The following is a 12,219-nucleotide window of genomic DNA, read 5'->3' as shown; positions in this document are numbered from 1 at the left end:
AAAGGTATGGGGCAGAGGGGCTTACAGTATGCAATAGATAAATACATGTATTATCTACTTGCACTGATTTTCTAAAAGCAAGAGTCAAATTATAGATGTCTGATTTTTCATTACTCAATTACTATGGCCAAAAAATGAAAGAATTATTAGAAATATATGTTGCAATATCCATAGGTCTCTGGAAAATACTAATAATAGACCAGTCTTATACTAATGAATAAATGTTAATAAATTGTTTAATACAATTGTTTGATATTGCTCATATATTGTAAACAATGTAAATGTTGATATTTTATTATTCCTATGATTATATTGAATTATTTAAAATGTCCTGAATGCTTAGCATTTGTTAATAACAATACATAATGAATATACTTTATAACTATACATATGCTTATAAAGATAACCAAGGGCTGCATCCGAAATCGCATACTTCCATACTATATAGTATACTAAAAACAGTATGCGAGCTGACTAGTATGTCCAAATTCATAAGCTGCGTCCCAAAGCGCATACTTAAGCACTATTCTACGCCATTTTGTAGTATAAATAGTGTAAGAAGTGCTGAAAACTCTAAAAATGATACGTGCACTTTAATTACCCGGATGATGCACTCATTCAGCCGATAAAATGAAGTGTGGAATGATGGACACTTCACGCACTCAACAACCGCAGCTTTGCTTACGTAGCGGAAGGGGCGCACATGTTGGATAACTTTATTTATTTTGGATGGTGAAAACTAAATTTTCCTACGAGAGTGATTATAGCGTCTCCCGATGGTGAATGCGGTTATATGCATGGCAAGTATTATTTGATAGTTTGGTAATTTATTTCACTGATTTGGCAACTGTCAAACGTCATCAGGGAAACGGTTTGAATTTCCGCTTAGTAAAAAAACATTTGTGGTCTATTTGGGATGACACTACATACATATATTATGCTGTTGAGTGTGTAAGTGCATAAGTACATAGTGCATGAGTGAATAGTGTATAGTGTGCCATTTGAGACGCAGCTATAGAATTTGAAAAACAGTATGTGAGAAGTACCTAGATGACCTACTACTTCCGGTAAGATTCTGAAGTGTGCATCGGATGGACGCTAAGCTAATAAAAAAGTACCAGTATATAATGTATTTACTCAGCAAGCCTAGACACTTTAAGTGCCCTCATGCATACATGGTGAATGAACTGTGTAAATGTGCCCTAGTAAACAATAAACACATTTGAGAATAAACAGAGGTGATGGTTGTAACCCAAGAGGAAGGCTGTCCGCCTGACCGAACCTTGAGTTAAGTCAGGACGGTTCTTGGCAATAGACAGCACATAGTTTGGGGCAGTTGGAGAGGCAAAAACAAATTCTTATGAGAAATTTTTAGATTAGAGATGTTGCCAATCTTTATCAGGCAAATGTCCTGGACAAACAAACACAAAAGCAACCCCAAATGACTCGGAATATCAATCAGGTTTTCCTTTTAAAATGGATGTGAAACCAGAGGAAAGGAATAAAATGTGCTTCTGCCAGTCGCCATTATGCATTGTGACAGATCGAGTAGAGAAATGCACAAACAAACATCCACAAAGGGCATCTACTTCAGATTAGATGTATCAGATTACAATGCAGAAGAAACAACATAAACCTATTTGCAAAAGTGAAACCGGATGGGAAGATTTTTGGTATATAGAGTCTGATATATGGACACTGTTTAATAAAATTATGTCACTGTTTACTGAAATAGCAATGCTGAAGGATTTTTCGTTGATGCCCGAAATGTCATTCGGATCGCTCAAGTCATATGAATGAACTTTTTTATCTTTGCAGACGATTATCAGAATGGACAACTGGGTAACAGAGTATAAGTTGAATGTTTATGGGAATATTTGAAGAAAAATCATAAAAAGAGCCAAATATATAAACACATCAGTATAACCAGTGGTGTAGTCGGGGCTATACGCGCGTATACTCAGTATGCCTACTTTTTTCCACTAGCTGTTTGGGTATTACGACTTCTGAGGATCAATACTTGCGTGTACCTTCGGTATACTCACTTGTTTTGCTGATTAGACTTCACGACATGTAGAATTTACGTGTATTCGCATCCCCTTTAACTGTATACTAAATATTTATTTAACTCTCATCCTAATTTGTTGCAATTGGTGCATTTTTGTTTATATTTTGCACCATTCCCCGCACCCTGACGACCACAGCAGCTGTGAGAAAATTTTGTGAGTTTTTCGAAGTCAACTGAATGATTTCTCGCTGAAACGTACAGTTAAATTATAATACAGCATGGGCGGGTTGGGTGGATAATAGTACACCACCTTTTTTTTTAGGACTACACCACTGAGTATAACGTAATAAAAGAACAAAGTAAGAATTAAACATCTGTGATAATTTAATATGAAACAGAATTTGATTAAAATCTCAACTTTGAACTGTCAAAAGTATGGTTTATATATACAGATGTTACTACTTCAATGTGTTCCTTATGGCGCCATTCATACCGCGGCGACAGCGGTACTTGGTGCGCCAGCAGCTTTTGACCGCTGGGTGGCAGTTTAACCACAGATATTCAGCTTTGCCTTTCCACAACACTAAACAGACTTTTCTGTGCGTACCTTATGTGATCAGATGTGTTCAATTAAAATATAATTTTGATTTAGTTTTCTTAGTAATAAACATGATCTTACCAGGGCTTAAAGTATTCCGGCACCATGCCGGATCTCCGGCGTGCGGCCGTGAGAGAAAAAAAAAATAGAGCTTGCACATGCGGTTTAGTTGGGGATGCTCAAAATAACCGATTAAGCAATAACCGAAAGGGCACGTTTGTAACCGATGAATGGTATCAGTTAAACGATTAAAATATGCTTTATACATTTTTAAAGTTTGGCTGCAGACGGGGCATCTGTTAAATTGTTTACTGACTGCAGCCAGTGTTTTACGCTCTGCTTATGCTCGCTCAGCGCCAATCTGGAAACATTTTGGATTCGTGGCGAACGAGAAAGGCGAATCAATAATTAGGATGAAGCTATTTGTTGGGCTTGCTTAGAAAAATAAGTGTTAAATGGACAAACACGTCGAACCTCCAGAGCTGCGGTCATGTCACCCAGCCCATGGAATGCGGAGCCAGCTCCGGTGTCATCTACTGAACGCAAATGCCCAGCTAGTCCAGCCAGGTATGGCAGAGAGGCCTTTTCAAAAATGGCCAAATACAAAAGAGAAACTGATAAATAGTAGACGTTGATGAGAAATGGAGCAGCATATTTGGTAGTTGAGAACGCGCCGCTCCGCGATGTAGAGCTGGTTTGCAGGCGGCGGAGCAAGATACCCTCTTTGCCACGGTTGCGAAAAAGTATCTGCATGCGCTTACAGGCACACGTCTCAGTGCTGCTGGAAACATTGTAATCTCAAATAAGTCTCCGCTTAAACCGAACAAAGTCAACATGTTAGTTTTTCTGGCAAAGAATTTAAAATATGAATAGAAAACAAAAGGCGGAGAGACGCAGTTTTTTTTTTCAACATCTGACTTATGTTGTTACAAGCCTAGGCTAATATTTTTGTTCTTCGTTACTATTTATATTATTATTGATTAGTATTTGTGAAGTTTCTAAAATGTAACGTTTACTGTTTCAAGCAGTTAAAGTTATTTCTATTTAACCAGCCTTCATTATTATAGGCTGTATTGTGTTGTTTTATCAACGAAAGTTAAACAACAAACATGTTCGTTTGTACGGATATTTAGCATAATACTTTGGTCTTTTTTGATTTCTTATTTTTTACATGAAATGTAAATTAACTTAGGTAGGCTACTTGGGTACAGGGGCGTAATTTGTTGGTAGTATACCGAGGAATGGTTAGACAGTGAATATTGTCATCATTATTTAAAAAATTATAAATAAATAAATAAATAAATAAATAAATAAATAAATAAATAAATAAATAAACCTTACGGAAAGGATGAAATAAAGGAAAAGCATGCTGTTAATCATTCTTCATAATCTGATTCGTAGCTATACATGCAATAAACTTATATTGCGCCGACAAGAACAAGCTCTAAAAGGTAAAGTCTAAAGCCAGAGGAGTTATTGATATTAATGTTAGTTGTTAATATGATCGTAAACACTGCGTTGTATAATTAACGCCGTCATTGTGTCGTGTCTGCGATTTTTTTTTTCTCGTTGAAGAACAGAAAATTCATGTTATCGCCGTCTTCCCAGCCAGGTTTTTCAACATCTGACTTATGTTGTTACAAGCCTAGGCTAATATTTTTGTTCTACGTTACTATTTATATTATTATTGATTAGTATTTGTGAAGTTTCTAAAATGTAACGTTTACTGTTTCAAGCAGTTAAAGTTATTTCTATTTAACTAGCCTACATTATTATAGGCTGTATTGTGTTGTTTTATCAACGAAAGTTAAACAACAAACATGTTCGTTTGTACGGATATTTAGCATAATACTTTGGTCTTTTTTGATTTCTTATTTTTTACATGAAATGTAATTAACTTAGGTAGGCTACTTGGGTACAGGGGCGTAATTTGTTGGTAGTATACCGAGGAATGCTTAGACAGTGAATATTGTCATCATTATTTAAAAAAATTATAAATAAATAAATAAATAAATAAATAAATAAATAAATAAATAAAACACCTTACGGAAAGGATGAAATAAAGGAAAAGCATGCTCTTAATCATTCTTCATAATCTGATTCGTAGCTATACATGCAATAAACTTATATTGCGCCGACAAGAACAAGCTCTAAAAGGTAAAGTCTAAAGCCAGAGGAGTTATTGATATTAATGTTAGTTGTTAATATGATCGTAAACACTGCGTTGTATAATTAACGCCGTCATTGTGTCGTGTCTGCGATTTTATTTTCTCGTTGAAGAACAGAAAATTCATTTTATCGCCGTCTTCCCAGCCAGGTTTTTCAACATCTGACTTATTCTGTTACAAGCCTAGGCTAATATTTTTGTTCTACGTTACTATTTATATTATTATTGATTAGTATTTGTGAAGTTTCTAAAATGTAACGTTTACTGTTTCAAGCAGTTAAAGTTATTTCTATTTAACTAGCCTACATTATTATAGGCTGTATTGTGTTGTTTTATCAGCGAAAGTTAAACAACAAACATGTTCGTTTGTACGGATATTTAGCATAATACTTTGGTCTTTTTTGATTTCTTATTTTTTACATGAAATGTAAATTAACTTAGGTAGGCTACTTGGGTACAGGGGCGTAATTTGTTGGTAGTATACCGAGGAATGCTTAGATAGTGAATATTGTCATCATTATTTAAAAAAATTATAAATAAATAAATAAATAAATAAATAAATAAATAAACCTTACGGAAAGGATGAAATAAAGGATAAGCATGCTGTTAATCATTCTTCATAATCTGATTCGTAGCTATACATGCAATAAACTTATATTGCGCCGACAAGAACAAGCTCTAAAAGGTAAAGTCTAAAGCCAGAGGAGTTATTGATATTAATGTTAGTTGTTAATATGATCGTAAACACTGCGTTGTATAATTAACGCCGTCATTGTGTCGTGTCTGCGATTTTTTTTTTCTCGTTGAAGAACAGAAAATTCATGTTATCGCCGTCTTCCCAGCCAGGTTTTCATGCACAGTTTCCGTTTTTGTTTCTTCTCAAACAATAAAGTTTCGCTATAGCAGGCCCGGCGGCAGGATATCATAAATGAGGGCGCAAGGGCGATATTTTTATATGACGTGCTAAAATTGAAAAATGAAATTTACATGAAGAGCTTTATTAGTGAAAAGCTGCCGAGCGCAACGAAATGGGCTATAAGCTATATTTGCTCTTATGTGCTGAAATACTTAACACTTTTCTTAAGACCACAGAATAATATGCAACATCTAAATGTCATATAGCCAATAAGGAAAAATTAACATGTTTCAGGTCTCTCCAGTGCATTTGGACTGAATATTTGACTGTGTCTTACTGGATGTCTCCAGTAACTCTATAAACATAGAGGCACAAGCAGACTGTAGAATTCATTCATTAATTCTTTCTTTTATTTATTTATTGTCAACCAAATATATATATAAATTAATATGTGTGTGTGTGTGTGTGTGTGTGTGTGTATGTGTGTGTGTGTGTGATTGCAGCAGACTGAAGAAGTTGTGCATTGGGTGGGTGGCATCTGCTGTTATGCAGAGGGCTCTACGGGTAAGACGTGTGCTGTAAATGTCCTGAAGGGAGGGGAGAGAGACACCAACGATCTTCTCAGCTGTTCTCACTATGCATTGAAGTGTTTTCCTGCAGAAAATCCAAGGTTCCATACCACACAGTGATGCAGCTGGTCAGGATGCTCTCAATAGTGCCTCTGTAGAAGGTGTACATGATTGGGGCTGGTGCTCTTGCTCTTTTGAGTTTGCGGAGGAAGTAGAGACGCTGCTGTGATTTTTTTTTTTGGCATCCTCAGTGCATTTGTTTATGTAGGCTGTAACAGTCTCAGCAAACTCATGGAGGTCAGTGGTGTTGTTGTAAGTGGCAGCCTGTTTGAACATATCCCAGTCTGTGGTATTGAAGCAGTCTTGTAAAGCCTCTGAAGAACCTTCTGGCCACACTTGTATCTCCTTGCAAACCGGTTTGGTGACTTTAACTATCGGTCTGTAAGCAGGCATTAGCATGACAGTTAAGTGGTCCACCAAGGTGGGGGAGGGGGAAGGCTTTGTAAGCTCCTCTCTGTGTGGTGTAAACACAAAAGCGCAACAGTCCTTTACAGTCCTATGTGATGAACGAAGTAGACGGATGTAGTCCAGTTTGTTGTCTAGCGAGCGTACGTTCGCTAGAATGATGGAGGGGATTGCGGGTTTGTGGGGGTTAGCCGCTAGCCTTGTTCGGATACCCCCGCGCTTACCCCTCTTCTGCTTCCTCTCGCGCCGCTTGAAGCGCCTCCATTGTGGGCGAGGTGGTGAGGTGGGGGTCGGAGGATGGGTACGCATCCGGAGCAAGCCGAAATCTTGCAGCTCATCAGTGTCCGCGGAGTTTAACTTGTGAAGTTTGTTTCTACCGATGTCGAGCAGAAATGTTCGACTATATGCGCGCTTAAGGACAGATAAACGTGACGTTGACGCACAATAACACGGCGACGTACAAGACGAGGAACACAAAAACACATTAATAACATATTAATAAATAATACCAAGTTTTAACACATCTGCTACATTCCAGTGGAGCCTCCGTTGCGCTCTACCACAGCTGGCAAAACTTTCTGAAGGTGGTTTAAGCACCAAATAAGTGTTTTAAATTATGTTAGTCTCCTTATTTCTTTCCGTTTTATTTTAAATATTATAAATGTTTAAAGTTTTAGGTAAAGACGTCAAAATATGCCCACACATGCAAGCTAAACTAGATCATATCTGAGTCATCATGCTTTATTACCCAACCAAAATCAGCGAGGAAAAAATAAATGTTTTAAATTAAATTATATTTAAATGTTAAATTTGTTTTACGCAGCATATGTTTTACGCAGAGGATGCCAGGAGGGCCAGCTGGGGCTTCGGGACGGAGTGAAAGGAGAGGCAGGACTTTGCCCCGAGTCTGGGAAAGATGGCTTGCCGTCATTACACTAGTTTTCCGATGGCACACGATGGCACACGAGTTACATGCGCCAAACACATGAACAAATAAATTAATAAATAAGGGAAAGAAAACATCTAGCCTTACAGGCTGAGTTCTTTTTGATTATAATCGCCGTTAAGTTTCTGTTTTAAATGTAAGGCTGTTGCAAAAAATAATAAAATTGCTTAAAATAATACAATTTTAATTTATAAGTGCTTTGCTGCGTCCCCTTGATGTTTCAATAACGCATAATAATCTATACACCAAATTAAAGACACTTAAATAGACATGATTTCGGCCTCACTGATGCCCATTAACTCCTGACAGACAAGCTTTTGGTTATGAGAAGGGGGAAGGGGTCTCCACTATTAAGTGTTTTTCACAAACATGAATACACAAAATCCAAAACTCCTATAGGACGGATGGCGTAACAAAACCTATGCGTTTAAAAACAAAACCGCATTAAATATGGGGCCTTATGAAAATGAATGTTTCTATCTTTTGAACGGTGACGGTATAATATCATGGTATTACTTTCAATAGCAAAATAAAAAACATCTCAAGGAAGAACGGACAAAAGAAAGTTTCACTTCTATCACTCTTTAAAAGTTTTGGTTTGGTTCATTGTAAATGCTCAGTCTCGTTATGACCTGATCTTCATTTCTCTGTGTTGGTGGAATAAAGCAGGCGAGTCAGCCGCACCAATTTATGAGCAGACAGAGCAGGATTCTCATGATGACCACCAGCGCAATTCCGCTCTTTGTTATGAGCCGTAGTTTCAGTGTAAACTTGGTAAAGGTGAGTTTCTTTGGCGATGATGTGTACAGTGTTAGATTTTATATTTAGCGGACATTTGCGCTGAACACGCGGTGAATGCAACGCATCAAGATTCGGGCACCTTCTCCGAAAACACTCGATTGATCTCAGCTGGCGGATCAACATTTACCTCATGTTATGATCGCTGTCATCTGCGCCATTATTATTATTATAACTTTAGGGGAGGTTTGCAAACCTGTGCACTTTTCACTCTTCAGTCGTTTGTATTTCCTGCAGTAACAAAAGCTCCCTGTTCATTATATTCAGACACACAAATGCTCCCAAATATATTATAAGGGGGCATAGATTAAATTTCGGGCGCTCATGCGACCAAAATGGTTGCAATTTCGAGCCCTGTAGTATAAGGACATGTATTCAGACCACAACTGAACGTTTGAAGAAAATTGAATGCCTTATTATTTAGAATTAGCTATTATTGATGTAAATGCAGCCGTTCAAGGTGCATAATTGATTTATTACGGTACTGACAGTATTAGAAAATCCATGTCGTGGCGCAATGTCACACCGGTGATGACTATGACACCGGTGTACCGCCCACCCCTACTACCTGTTATTTAAAATATCTATATTACGCTCCAAGCATTCGCCAAAAAGAAAATATTTCTAAGTAAAAACACAAAACATAGCTGAATAGAGTGTTGCCTGCTTTAGAGGATGGGTTAGTAATTATATTATAACTGGTTATGTTCAGGTCAATGAAATAATACCTTTAATAAATAAAATATGTTCGTAAGAACGTGGTGGGCCAGTGATTCCGTCGCTGTCATCAGTGGTTTAATGAGCTCAGGAGAATTCTGCTTTGCATTTTTCTATGCATTACTAACATCACTAAACCAGACATTTGTTTTATAAGTTAACCAAATATTCGCAGAGATTCAGCAGTTTTTTTTCTGACGCGTTTGCAAGTCATGCCAGTCAGTGAAAAAAAAGTAACCATGGCCCTGTTTGCAGGTATTAATATTCGTTTTTTCGTCAATCTGATGCAATTTTTATTATTTATACAGGACGTTAAAATGCAATTAAAAGTTTCAAATCAATTAAACTCAATTTATAAAAAGGCTAGCCTATTTTATGCATTAAATATAACTAATTTCCTTTATTTCTGATTAGACCATGCATTTTAGACTATTTTACAATTGTAATATGTGCATATGCTTTTTTTTTAAATAACATTCGTTTAACAAATATTTTAGCACATCGAAAGTAATTAAGTGACCTGTTTTTTTTTTTATTAAAACCTTTATGCAAAAGGATCAGAGGATAAATTATCGTAGGATAAACGTATCTTATAGAAAAACACCAACTGACGGGCTCTGCTTTCGGTTTTAAAAGAATCAAGCAGCTTTAAAAAATATAATTTGCTGAAGAGAAATGACAGGAAAAAAAGAAAGAAAAAGATAAAATATATAGGGACTGTTAAAAGAACATTTTTCTTTAATATATTCTTTCGACTCCGAAACATCAGCTAAGAAAGATTATGATGAATGACGGAGTTTCTCTATTGCCTGCTTCAGCAGTTGTCCCGGTCCCGCTGGTTATGAACGAGGAGGCGGAGAGAATGCGCTGTTTAGTTTCGGCTTGATATATTTAAATAAAAACTAACACCGAACTGCTTTTAACGCTCAAAAAGTTAAACTAAAATGCACAATTCTTGTTGGTTGCACCCGCGGGATGCACAATGAACCAAACGCGGCATTATTTTAATTCTATATTCGTGAAGAATGAGCCATGAGATTGAGATTTTTGAAGGTGCTCTCTAGCGGCGAAGTTCCTGGCAGAGTAGCGAGTGAAAAAATGTGCATAAAGAAATTGGACAAGAGGAATAACATTTTAAATTATATAACAATCATCGTATTCTTTCTAATCCTCGCCCAGTTTTAATACAAGTTGTGTTTTTTTAATATTTGTGGCTGGGAAGTTTATTAAGAATATATTTATAATTATATATAATTAAATAAATACATAATTATATATATATATAGAGAGAGAGAGAGAGAGAGAGAGAGAGAGAGAGAGAGAGAGAGAGAGAGAGAGAGAGAGAGAGAGAGAGCGAGCTGCTGTAAAGGCTATTTCTTTCCGTTCGCATCCCGTCCCTTTGCGCCCCCTGGCGGCTTTTTCACAAACTGCGGTCTTACACTAAAAACAGAGCAGCATTTATTTCAAACGGCGGCGGTATAAGCTACGGCGGTAATAGCCACTTTGAACTCTCACCTACTGTAGATCTACACTGTAAAAAAAAACCCTAATTTTACAGGAAATATCTCTAAATTTTTTACAGTATTTTTTTGTCATTTCAAATTAAATTCAAAACTTAGTAAAACGACAAACAATCTTTCTAAATTAACAGTTTGACTGTCATTTTAGGTACTTTATCATTAAAAACAAATTACTGACGTTTTTGTTTTTTATACAAGGAAATTACAGTATTATTTATACAGTATTTTTTCTGTTATTTTAAATTATATTCAAAAGTCCGTAAAAATTACAAACAATATTTGTAAATTAACAGCTTGACTGTTATTTTATGTACTATATAATTAATGACAAATTACAGCAATTTTCCTGTTTTATACAATACAATTGCCGTATTATTTACACAGTGTTTTTTCCAGTTTTTTTGAAGTACATTTAAAATTACGTAAAATTAAAGTAATAAATTGTAATTACTTGCTCTGTAAAAAAAAAATTTACATCTTAAAAAAAGGGTCAAATGACTGGCAGCTATGGCTGCCAAACAAAAACCATAAAATTACGGTAAAATTTCTTTGTTGAAATAAAGTGCAAAAAATAATAAATCTACAGATATTTTCATTAAAATGTTTACAGAAAAACACTGTTATTTTACAGACTTTTCCTAGATTATTACGATCAAATCCGTTCAATAAATAAAATAGATAAATTCCGCTTACATGCACCTGTTCCGGATTCCGCTAATTGCACACACACAGTCGGAGGATCGTTATGAACTGATTACATGGACTTTAAAAGCAGCACAGACGCACGCACCAATTGCTAAGTCTTGTTATGCTGTTACTGTGAACATTATGATGAGTTTCTTTCTTTTTCTGTGCTTTGTTTGTTAATTGTTTATGTGGTTTGCTGCTTGGACTGACCATTTGGCTATTATTTGACCATGACTCTGGATTCCCTGCATAAATCTGTTTGCCCCTGTGTTGTTGCTTGCCTGACCATCTCTGTGTAATAAACCTGCATTTGGATCTGCACTCCTTTGTCAGCATCCCCTTCACATTAATGTTCCATTTCATTTAAGATTTGTAACTGAATTATTCCATATAACTTAAACATTTACATGTTTTACATAAATACTATTCAATAAAATGCAACAACTGTAATCTTAAAGTAGTGAGAATTTTAATCAGTTGTATCTCGTTTGTTGTTTTTCCAGACGTTTTTGATCCAAAATAAAACTGTTATATTACGACCATGAGCATGTCTTGGCATTTTATTAAAGGTGTTTAATTGTAGTGGTTGAGAGATAAAATTCTTTTAAATAACATTTTTTCTCTTGAAATTTTAGTGCAGTCACTTTATTGATGGTGTTCGATCATAAAAATCTAGGAAAAGTTTGTGAAATAACAGTGTTTCTCTGTAAAACTCTTAGTGTGTAACTTTTTTGAACGTAATAATCTAGGAAAAGTCTGTAAAATAACAGTGTTTTTTTGTAAACATTTTAATGAAAATATCTGTAGATTTATTATTTTTTGCACTTTATTTCAATAAAGAAATTTTACCGTAATATTATGGTTTTTGTTTGGCAGCCGTAGCTGCCA

At 35.8% G+C, this 12,219-nt stretch overlaps 1 protein-coding gene across 4 annotated transcripts in view; it reads right to left on the bottom strand.

Moving 5' to 3' along the window:
* map4l (microtubule associated protein 4 like) overlaps positions 1-12,219 on the bottom strand; it is a 74,402-nt gene that overhangs the window by 47,466 nt on the left and 14,717 nt on the right. The gene's annotated exons all lie outside the window — the stretch shown is intronic.

Source organism: Danio aesculapii, chromosome 2 (assembly GCF_903798145.1).
Source record: "Danio aesculapii chromosome 2, fDanAes4.1, whole genome shotgun sequence".
Lineage (NCBI taxonomy): Eukaryota > Metazoa > Chordata > Actinopteri > Cypriniformes > Danionidae > Danio > Danio aesculapii.
Note: the sequence above shows the minus strand (reverse complement) of the source record. Positions and strands in the feature narration are given on the sequence as shown.